Source organism: Gopherus evgoodei, chromosome 1 (assembly GCF_007399415.2).
Source record: "Gopherus evgoodei ecotype Sinaloan lineage chromosome 1, rGopEvg1_v1.p, whole genome shotgun sequence".
In the NCBI taxonomy this organism is placed as follows: Eukaryota; Metazoa; Chordata; order Testudines; family Testudinidae; genus Gopherus; species Gopherus evgoodei.
In genome coordinates, this window is record NC_044322.1 from 248,994,042 (window position 1) to 249,005,494 (window position 11,453).

Consider the following 11,453-nt stretch of genomic DNA (forward strand, 5'->3'; position numbering starts at 1 on the left):
CAAGCAACATACAGAAAAATAAACATTAGAAGTGCCTCTTTCCTCCCTATTTTTCCTTTCCCATGGCAACTGATAAATTGTACCACATGTGCTACTCAGCCGTATTGCTGGTTGTGTTTATTATTAGGCCTTTTTTCATACTCTACATTGTAACTCAGGGCTTGCTTGTCTATGATTGCTCTTGTGTTCTGGTAGGACTGAAAAAAATAAAATAGTTTGAGAAAGCACGTACAACACAAATGAGGTGAAAAATATAAGTAGTCAAGAGGTTAGATAGTCAAGGTCAATTTTAAAGAAGTTCGCATTAAAGTAACTCCTTGACTGAGGTTATATAAGTTCTACATTTAATAGCGCATTTTCTTTTTGTTGCCATTAAGAGGCTTATCCAATGGGAGTCTTTCCACTGACTTCAATGAGCTTTGCATAAGGCCAAAAGCTTGAGAAGTGCTATGGGATCCTTTTGGAAGATAACTTGCCTATAGAACCTATTATTATTTCATACAAATGTTATGGATTTTGTACTGTGAAGAGCTTTTAGAGAAGCGCTGAAGCAGTTCAAGAATCCGATGAAATATGTTAGGGTTGTTACGTGCATTCATATTTTTCCTAAACAATTGTCAGGAAATGTAATCACTGTTTTATGAAAGCATCATAGCTCAAAACAGGGAATTACAAACACATACGGGAAAAATATATTAGTTTAAAAAAAATAGTCACTGTCAGCTAGATTTCTGGTGGCCTTGGACAAGTAAAGTTCTTGGGCCCAGTTCTGCCATGAATTATCCAATTACAACATCCATTGACTTCAAGGACAGGACTGCGCCACATATTTAAGGACATTCTCATTTATTATTACGTGCATCCATTTCAGCGGGAGTTGAGACCTCTCAGGATTGGGTCCAGTTGCTAAGTAAACTCCCTAAGAAGGTAGGACAATAACCAGGTGAATAAGTCCATGTTAAACCAGTACAAGCTACTTTATTTAACCTTGAACCAGTATACATTCCCTGAGTTAAGTGGAATCAGATGGCTAGAAATCCCACTTTTGGAAGCTCATCACAAGATTCCTACCTTCCCATTGTTATTTGGCAACAGAATTTGCTTTTATCTCTTTGATATTAAACTAGGCACATCAACACATGTTTTCCAGCAGCAAGCTTCAAGGCGTGCTACAATACTTCAGGCGACAGTGCAACATTTATCCCTTTATTTGAGCTCTTAAAATTAGTGAGTTACTGTGTGTACTCCTAGTTGTCAGATGAATGATTAATACTCTAATGCTCTAAGCCACCTCTAAGGCCAGCTTGATAGCTTCTGTTGGTTGAAGCCCATGGGAGCTGTTGGATTCTCAGAACTTTTGAATATGTTGTCACTTATTCTGGTGCCTAAATATGGATTTACAAACCTAACCGTAGGCTTCTGTTTTTAAAAATCTTGGTTAAAGCTAAACGGAATAATTTCCCAGCTTGAGATTCAACCCAGTTCTGTAACCCTGAAGTTGGGGCCTGACCTACCCAACACACTGGGGCTTGAATTCTTCTCCTCCCAATCTGAATCTAAAGCTGCCATTTTTCCATCTCTTCCTTCCAAGCAAAGGAAGGAGGAAGCAGATCTGAAGTTTACCCACTAAACAAGGGGCTCCAGCTGGTGCACACTGTTGCACGTAGCTAGCTAACTGTGCAATGCTGTATTTGGTGGTGTGGAGTGGGGTTTCATTCTGGACCCAGTGGTGATTAGCTCAGATCCCAAGCATAAGACTTACTCATCCTCATTGCATTATTATTATTTTTTAAAATAGTGTGTTTGCAATTTCCCTTTGAATTATTTTGGACTAACAGCCCCATCGTCTCCAGGCGCTGACACCATCCTCTCTGATACTGACAGAGCAGAAAGACCCTCTGATGAGTCAGAGAGATTCTGGGTGTGAGTGTAAGTCTGATTTTACTCTCTCTTGTTAAGGAATGCCCGGGTGTGTTTGTCAATAAAGCTTTTGATACAGTTTCCCACAGTATTCTTGCCAGCAAGTTAAAGTAGTATAGGCTGGATGAAAGGACTATAAGGTTAACAGAAAGCTAGCTAGATCATCGGGGTCAACGGGTAGTTATCAACGGCTTAATGTCTAGGCAGCCGGTATCAAGCGGAGTTCCCTAAGGGTCAGTCCTGGGGCCAGTTTTGTTCAACATCTTCATTAATGATCTGGATGATGGGATTAATTGCACCCTCAGCAAGTTCGCAGATGACACTAAGCTGGCCCGGAGAGGTAGATATGCTGGAGGGTAGGGATAGGGTCCAGAATGACCTAGAAAAATTGGAGGACTGGGCCAAAAGAAATCTGATGAGGTTCAACAAGGACAAGTACAGAGTCCTGCACTTAGGAAGGAAGAATCCCATGCACCGCTTCAGGCTGGGGACCAACTGGCTAAGCAGCAGTTCTGCAGAAAAGGACCTGGGAATTACAGTGGATGAGAAGCTGGATATGAGTCAGCAGTGTGCCCTTGTTGCCAAGAGGGCCAATGGCATATTGGGCTATATTAATAGGAGCACTGCCAGCAGGTCAAAGGAAGTGATTATTCTTCTCTATTCGGCACTGGTGAGACCACACCTGGAGTACTGCATCCAGTTTTGGTCTCCTCCCTATAGAAGGAATGTTGACAAATTGGAAAGAGTCCAGCAGAGAGCAACAAAAATGATTAGGGAGCTGGGGCACATGACATACAAGGAGAAGGTGAGGGAACTGGGGTTATTTAGTCTGTAGAAGAGAAGAGTGAGGAGGAATTTGATAGCAGCCTTCAATTACCTGAAGGGGGGCTCCAAAGAGTGTGGAGCGAGTCTGTTCTCAGTGGTGGCAGATGACAGAATAAGGAACAGTGGTCTCAGGTTGCAGTGGGGGAGGTCTAGGTTGGATATTAGGAAACGCTATTTCACTAGGAGGGTGGTGAAGCACTGGAATGGGTTACCCAGGGAGGTGGTGGAATCTCCATCCTTAGAGGTTTTTAAGGCCCAGCTTGACATAGCCCTGGCTGGGATGATTTAGGTGGGGTTGGTTCTGCTTTGAGCAGGGAGTTGGACTAGATGACCTCCTGAGGTCTCTTCCAACCCTAATATTCTATGCCTGTTTCTGAGTGAGATCTACCCCACCCCATTCTGTGACTGGTTGGCCCCCACTTGCAAAATGGTAATATTAAATTGCAACATCCTTTAAATGTATGATCCTGCTATGTATAGAAGTTTTGTTGACTATAATAGGTACAATAACATGTAGCAGCACTGCATTAAGGGCTTTTACACATATGTGTTCAGGTTCTCTGTCTCTCACTAGAATTACATTTTAACTGTTATAGTCTCCATATTGATATAGAAATATTCCACGTAGTCTGTGTCTTTTATTCTAATGCATTAGCTTAATGTATGATGAGTTGGAGTTAATAGTATTTCTTATGTATTGTAATGTATTCTTTTTCATTCTACTGATTTCAATGTAAACTGATTATTCTTCTTTAAACAAATAAATTTATAAATAAATATAGTCAATCCTTTGAGCAGAAGGCTGTATACGTGTCCTTTCAAGGGGCCTTGCTCTGGAGAGCCCTCTGTGGATCAGAGACAAGCCCCCTGGTAATACTCTGGCAATTCCTCTAGGGCGGACCACTACCTTATTACCCCTTTTGATAAAACAAATTGCATAGTCTTAAGCAAACCATTATTGGAATGACTGAGGTCTAAACCTTGGGGTAACAATAACCATGTTCATAGCCCCCAGGAGACAGCAAAACAGCAGGTGCTGCTCTAAGGTTAGACTTGCTCAGATAGGCACAGAGAGTTGCAGGGGGACTGCAAGCCGGAATCCATGGTCTCAGGGGAGAGGGCCAGATGTCCCCACTCATACAGAAGTGACAGCTGGAGGCCTAGGAGCTAGTGGGGCACCTATGAGCAGAATATGGACTGGGCAGAAGTACAGTTAACTCTAGAATTGTGACAAGCCCCAAGAAACATGTGGGAGTAGACGGTCCATTATGACAGTGAGGAAAACCTGTTAGATTAATTCAGCTAACAAATCAATAAATGTTTCCATCCAGTTAAACATAAACACCTGCATGTTTTCATTTAGCTATGCTGTTTGTACATTTTAACAAAAGCACTCCGAATAGGAAGACTCATTTTGAGTTGATGGACATTTAGAATGAGAAAGTTCGCTCATGAAATGAGCTAAGACAATGATACATATAACAAAGCGTGCTACATCTGCCAGTAATTTTGTATATCACTGTGCATTCCTATTCAAGAGGATTTGAAGATGGGCTGAATAGTATGTACTGCCTATGTTAACAAAAATTCAATCTCTTCCCCAGTTTTGCTAAGAGTATGAGTGAATTAGTTTGCACATTAATCTGCCTAGACTTTGAAGACTGACAAGACTTAATTAAAGCTTCCCATCCATTAAATTATAATTAGCAGCTCAAAAGGTATATTGACTGGCTATCAAGAGGCTTATTTGGCAACTTTGATTCATGATTTGTCTGGCATTAATGGCCAGATTATTACAAGTCAAACATTTTTCTACAGTTAAAGCAGCTACACTGACTTCTTTAACCTTATATACATTGTTTTTTATTAATTAACAGAATACTGTACATTTACATGGCATTTTACAAGCATGAGGTCATACTGAGTGTCAGTGTGTATGGTGGGTTTGACATACTGTACCTAATGTTACCCCTTGTAGCCACATATTCACCACTGCTATATTATATGTTTTGTACAAAACATGTCTTGTGAGGTATCGTTTGAAGAGTCTTGATTTGGTGAACCTCATTATCTTGTTGAACTGTGTATATGAAAGTATATAGCAAAATCTCATAACTTCATACGTTTGTCACTGAAACATATTGTGAGTCTAGGAAATACCCACAGATGAGCCCCTCAGAGAGGACAAAGGATCTGTACACACAGAGGCCTTACATGCCAAACTTCACATAGAAAAAAGGTGCAAGCAAAAATTTGCAATTCATAATAAAGGACAGTCAGCAGCTCACTTATACCATGGAGGATGCCTAATCCCATCACAGCATGAATTTTTCCAGCACCTGGAGAAAAGTTTAAATGAGGGACAGTGACATCACCATAGGGCCTGCCTCACCCCTCTACGCCCCACCTTTGCACAAGGAAGGAAGATGGCCTGGAAAACAAAGATCTCCATTAGGACTTTGGGAGGGGCTGGGCCTAACTGGAAGGCTTTCCAGTTAGCATGAACTGCCGTTGTGTGAAAGAAATCCTCTTGCTTTTAGAATTATTAGCCTGGTAAAAGTTAGGGTTTAGATTGTAGTTTTGCTATTTTGTTTTCTTTTGTAACCAATTCTAACCTTCTATGCCAATACCACTTAGATTTTAAGTGATTATCTTTCGCCAGTAATAAACTTATTTTGATGTTCAATCTAAACCAGTGAGTTTGTCAAAAGTGCTTGGGGGAATCTGCTCAGATGACAAAGGCTGGGGCACGTCCAGTACCCTTTGAAGGAGTGGTAAATTCATTAATGACCTTGCATTGATCAAGAAGGTCTTGAACAGTGCAAGACGCACATTTCGGGGGTGCAAGGCTGTGGCTGGGGGAATTTGCTGGGGTTTCTCTATACATAGGAGTTGATGTGTGGCTTGGGAGAGTATTCGTCCAATTTAGCTGGGTCTGCCTCTGCACACAGAAGGCTGAGGGAACAGAGCCTGGTGGGTTTGCTGTTCACTAGCAGAGCAGTGTAGGCGACAGCCTGGGCAGGAGAGTTAAAGGAGGTACATGAGTTTCACAGGCCAGATTGCACCGCAGGGCATGTCACAGTGTGTAGAAATACAGGTCAGTAAGTGGGTTTAATGGAGTCTTAATTGATTTGATTTACACTGAGAAAGGCTGGTAGAGAGTGGTGCAGCAGGAAAAGCAACTGCTGTTGTTAAGCACCAATAATGTGCTTAGCACTGTACAAGAACTAGACAGACCCTGCCCCAAGGAATTTGCACTAAGAGAAATACCCAGATATGACAAGACAGTTTGGGAAACCACATCCTGTTAGTAGCCCCAATTCAGCAAAGAGTTTAATTGTAAGCATGAGTCATCCCATTGACTTTGATGGGACTGCTCATGTGTTTAAGGGTTGGCACTTGCTTCAGCACCTGGCTGAGGGAAAGGGAAGGAAAGCATTTGACTTGCTTGGTAGGAAAAATGTTATCAGCCAGATGTTACTACAAAAAGTGCCACTAAAACAAAACTTAAACACATAGAAAATATCCACTGTTAAAGTTATACATTGAGGAATGGTGCTCCTCATGTACCAATATTAACTAACTGTTGTCCTATCTAACAATGTGTTGGGTGGCAGTTTTATAGTGCACATAAAATGGATCTAAGGGTTTCACTGCAGATTTTAAAAATGCTTAGTAATTTGGAAGGCTCCATCTAATACGGATAAAGAACAATAAAGTGTTAACCTTGGGCAAAAATCCCATTTCCAGAGTAACACAGATTAAAAATTGGAACAGAGTAAATACCTCACTGATTCCTAGAAGAAAAATGCTAGGATCTATCAGAAACATGCTGTTATCCACAGCAGCAACAACAACTTAAGTCAGGAAAGACTCCTACCTCTTTCTAATTGGCTAAGAACCACCTCAATCTGTTCAAGTAACCTCGCCCTGGGGTCATATGTCATTTGGCCACAGTGATCCTTGGCTAACCCGAAAGCAGGACAAACCACCTCCAGATCATTCTGCCTCCCCTACCTTTGAATGGAAAAGGAATAACTTAGGGTATGTCTACACTATCAGTTTTCTGTACCACAAGTTATATCTTTTTATTCAAATGCTGGAATTAAACTGCTGTTGCGTGTCCACACTGTGGTTCTTGTGATGCTGGAGTGCATCCACATTAGCAGCTCTTGCAATGGCAAAGACAGCAGTGCAGTGTAGTAGCTATCCCACAGTGCAACGAGCCACAGGGTGCTTTGGGAAGGGTTTGCAATGCCTCATGGGGCAGGCACAGCATCACATGATGCAGGTTTCCCAATCCCATTGTTCCATGGACATCCTACTACATTGCCAACTGCTTTTCAACTGAAGGGGGAGGGAGGGAAGTGTGTGACAAGGAGAGTGTGTGTGTGTGTTATGGAGGAGGGGAGACTGTGTGTTTTGGGGGACAGTGTGTGTCAGCATGCTTCTTGTAAGTTCAGACAGCAGCACATATACTAAAACTGGAATGATACAGAGAAGAGTAGCATGGCCCCTGCGCAAGGATGACACGCAAATTCATGAAGCATCCCATCAATCCCCACCTCCCTCCCTGGGCTCTCTGCACAGCAATCACCCTCTCTTTTTCTCTCTCTCTCACACACACACACTTACCTCTGTGTTCAACAGCACCATTCCACATTAATGGTTTGCTTTGTGTCCCGGAGCAGATCAGCACAGGACACAATGGCTGTCAGAAATGGTGCTTTGAAAGGGAAGGGGTATATGTCTCCAGGGCAGCCAAGTTCAAAACAATAAGCAGAGTGGTGACTTGAGGCATTATGGGACAGCTCTGGAGGCCAATTACAGTGCAGAAAGCAATCAAGTGTCTACACTGGCAATAGAGCCCTGGAACGGCTGCACAAATAGCCTTACGACTCTCATCAAGGTGGGTTTTTTGCAGTGATGCAGCTGAGGAGTTTCTGCGCACAAAGTGGCTTGGCAGTGTGTACACGTTTGCAATTTGAGTACAAAAAACTGCTTTACTGAGCAGAAACTTGCTAGTATAGACAAGCCCTTACTCTTGGCCATGTCCCTGTGGGAGAAAAGAAGATGTCCCGGGCCCTTCTCCTTTTGTCTTCCTTCCTCAGCTTTAGTCGACTTCTGTAGGAATAGCCAGTAGTAATTTATCCTTACACCATTAAAAAGGCCGGAGTATTTGTGGGACTATTTCTGAGTGAGCTTGAGAATGTAGTGAAACCAGCTCATTCATTCACATTTGATGGGGATTCCCTCAAACTGGGGATTTTAGAAGATTTGACTCTTCCCTTGTTTCAGCCATCACCTGACTGTGATCCCACAATCTCTCTTTAGTTTTACCAGATGTTAATTTTACAGCATAACATGAAGAGGAAAGAATTTATTTTCCAGCTGCTGCTAAGTGCTCATTTATTATACAAACCCACAGACTGCAGGGCGAAGGGTGAGAGAGGGACAGTATCACTAGGTATCATACTGAGAATGAGGGAATTTGCTAGTTATGGAAAACCAATATATTAAATAGGAACAACTGGATCTCCTTCACAGAACACGTGGACAGACTGAATTCCTAGAAACCAAAGAAACTTGGCACTCTCTCTCCAGCTAACTGTACCTTTACACAAGGGTACAGCACACTCAGACAACCCATCCAGGTCCAAGGTTGTGAAGACACAAATAGCAACCTGGGTAGTGTATTATCCGACACCCTCGGCCTCTTCTTATTTTTTCTGTTTCTTATTCATTTTTCAATCCTCTGTACTTTCAAAATTGGAATTTAAGAAAACTGTGCACATCTGCCCCCTTCCCCAAGAGCACAAACACCCCTTTCAGTCATCCTCTTGGATGATGCTAAGCTACCACATATCTCTCCACAAGTTATTCGTGTTCCACCCTAACTTGGCATCATCCTCACTAATGAATTTACAACAGAGACAACAAATCACTAAGCTGAAGCTCATGGAAAGAGTTCAGAATAAAGGAAGGAAGCCCAAATCATTTTAAATTTCCCACATAAGTTTTGCATGACCCCCCTCCCCACAATTTTGGCTCTTTATCACACACTGAGTTCCACATCTGGATGCTGGCTGATTGAGAGGGCTGACTGCAGGGTAGGCTGCACTTCCCCATATTCCACAGGGCTTATGTTTATTGTGTCAATGCTGCTGTTCCCTCTAGGATATCATCGGGCCTATCCTCCTCCTACTTTAAGCCTTAGGAAAGCCTTTAGTCTAGTTTTTATTTAACAGTAACATTATATGTAAAGTTATGAATTCCCAAATGATGATGTGAGCACATGTCCAAACCCACACAGCCCTGACTAGGCAAGAGCTATTAAATAGATCTATTCTAAACAAAGGAATGTGTGTTTTCCTCAATTCACAAGTAAGTAGTAAACAAGGTTCTTGAGACTCTCTGCCCCGCCTGACCCTTCCTCTCACCTAAAAGGACAAAGGAACCAGTCCTTTGACTTTGGGGCAAAAGACATCTTGACCTGGGAATCTGGTCAACATTGCTGACAAACTGCAGTGAGAATTTTACCTTGAACTAAGTCTAGTTTGCGAAGTTTTAGATACTAGAAAGTGTTTTATATTTATTTCTCTTGCAACCATTTCTGACTTTAATGCTTGCACTCACTTAAAATCTCTTTGTAGCTAAATAAAGTTATTTTATTTTTTAATTAAAATGAAGCCAGTGTTGTGTTTGAACTGAACTATTTGGTAACTCCAATTAAAGTAGCAAATTGTTGAATATTGACCCATTACAGGGGCAAATGTCCAGGAGAGTGCTGCGCAGTGCAGAACACACATTTGGTGGAAATTGGGACTAGCAATGTATTGAGGCCACCCTGCAAGTAGTAACCAAGACAGAGTGTGCCTGGAGTGTTGCTGACAGCAGGGCCGGCTCTAGCCATTTCATCGCCCCAAGCACAGCGTCACGCTGCGGGGGGGAGGATCCGCCGCTTGCCGGTCCCACGGCTCAGGTGGACATCCCGCAGGCTCCGGTGCTCCGCGGTGCTCTGGTGGACATCCCGTAGGCATGCCTGAGGATGCTCCACCAGAGCCGCGGGACCAGCGGACCCTCCGCAGGCATACCTGCGGGAGGTCCACCAGAGCCGCCTGCCGCCCTCCTGGCAACCAGCAGAGCGCCCCCTGTGGCATGCCACCCCAAGCACGTGCTTGGCGCGCTGGGGCCTGGAGCAGGCCCTGGCTGACAGGCTGCTGGGGTCAGAGCTGCAGCTATACATAGAAACTCAGGGTGTGACCTGCATGTTGATAGACTGTGAGTGGCCCAGTAGGAACAACAACAGGTGGTAACAACCCCTCACTGGTCTGGATTGCACCATGGAATGTGACACCTGAGTATATTGGAAGTAAGATACTAGCTGAAGGTGTAAAGAGAACTTCTAACACATGTAGTTTCCCTGTACATTTATTCCAATACATACTACAAAAATGAGATGGCTGCCAAGTGTTTTAGTACATTTTAGGTGTAATAAAAAATGCACTACATATAAAGATACAATTATCACTTTTAAAAGGTTGTCTGTATGAGATGGGGTAGCAAATCTGATGGGTGGATTGGGAAAACATTTTTGGAGGTCTGAATGGGTAGGTCACATCACAAGAAACAAGTGACCTAAGATAGAATTGCTACAAACACACCCAAATAAAAAGCCTCTATAGTTTTATAAGTAGTCTTGAAGGCTTTCTAGGGCTGGAAGAAGGGTGCATTCTCTATTGAGAAGCTGTGAATATCCTTTTTCAAGTGATCTTCTCATCATACAGAAGGCAGAATACCCAGTTTAAAAATACTCTTTCAAAAAAAAAAAAAAATCTAGATCCTGTATTTCAATCAGATGAAAGATCTAAAACCACAGTAGCCTGCAGACACATAATAAGCCCACAGTAGAATGCACAGGAATTGGGCAGTATCCCTTTAAATACTTTGGGAGCCTGCAGTGGGCCTCCCTGTCTCATTCAGGCTTGGAAGGATTAGATTTTTATTAGCAAGTGTCAGTAACTATCAATTTCAACACACACCCACACACTTACACACATACCAACAAAACTATTTTCACTGATCATCAAAATTTACAGATAGAAAAAAGCTGCTTGAAAACTTATTGAAGCTTGTTTTGAGGATATTTACTTTGTATCCTTTGACATGTCTTGCTGACAATTTGTGTTTTAATGGTATAAAGCTTTACCTTTGAATCTCAACATCTGCCATTACATAACTGTCTGACACCCCCCCTTGTCTGACCCCACCATAATTTCCCGCAAGTGTGAAAATTTAAGTAAAATCATATAAAGTGGTTAAATCCCATGAGTCTGCATAGCTTAGAGTTTAAACAGATAACAAGTTTTTAAAAATGCATAAAGACAGATATAACCATCAAAGATTTTACAAAAAATTGAATTCTCCCAAGCCTACTTGTATTTCAGAACTACTAGATCCAAACAGCAAATGTGTACAGTAACTCCTCACTTAAAGTCGTCCCGGTTAACGTTGTTTCATTGTTACATTGCTGATCAATTAGGGAACATGCTCATTTAAAGTTGTGCAATGCTCCCTTCTAACATCATTTGGCAGCCGCCTGCTTTGTCCACTGCTTGCAGGAAGAGCAGCCCCTTGGAGCTAGCTGATGGGGGGCTTGGAACCAGGGTGGACCTGCAGCCCCCCATCAGCTCCCTGCTCCCCTAAGC

General features: G+C 42.5%; 1 non-coding gene across 1 annotated transcript; it reads left to right on the top strand.

The window, feature by feature from the left end:
- The first annotated feature begins 7,202 nt into the window (after positions 1 to 7,202).
- On the top strand, positions 7,203 to 7,306 carry LOC115644675. The gene has a single exon (XR_003998589.1). It is a non-coding gene; the product is annotated as a U6 spliceosomal RNA (small nuclear RNA).
- The last annotated feature ends 4,147 nt before the right edge of the window (positions 7,307 to 11,453 follow it).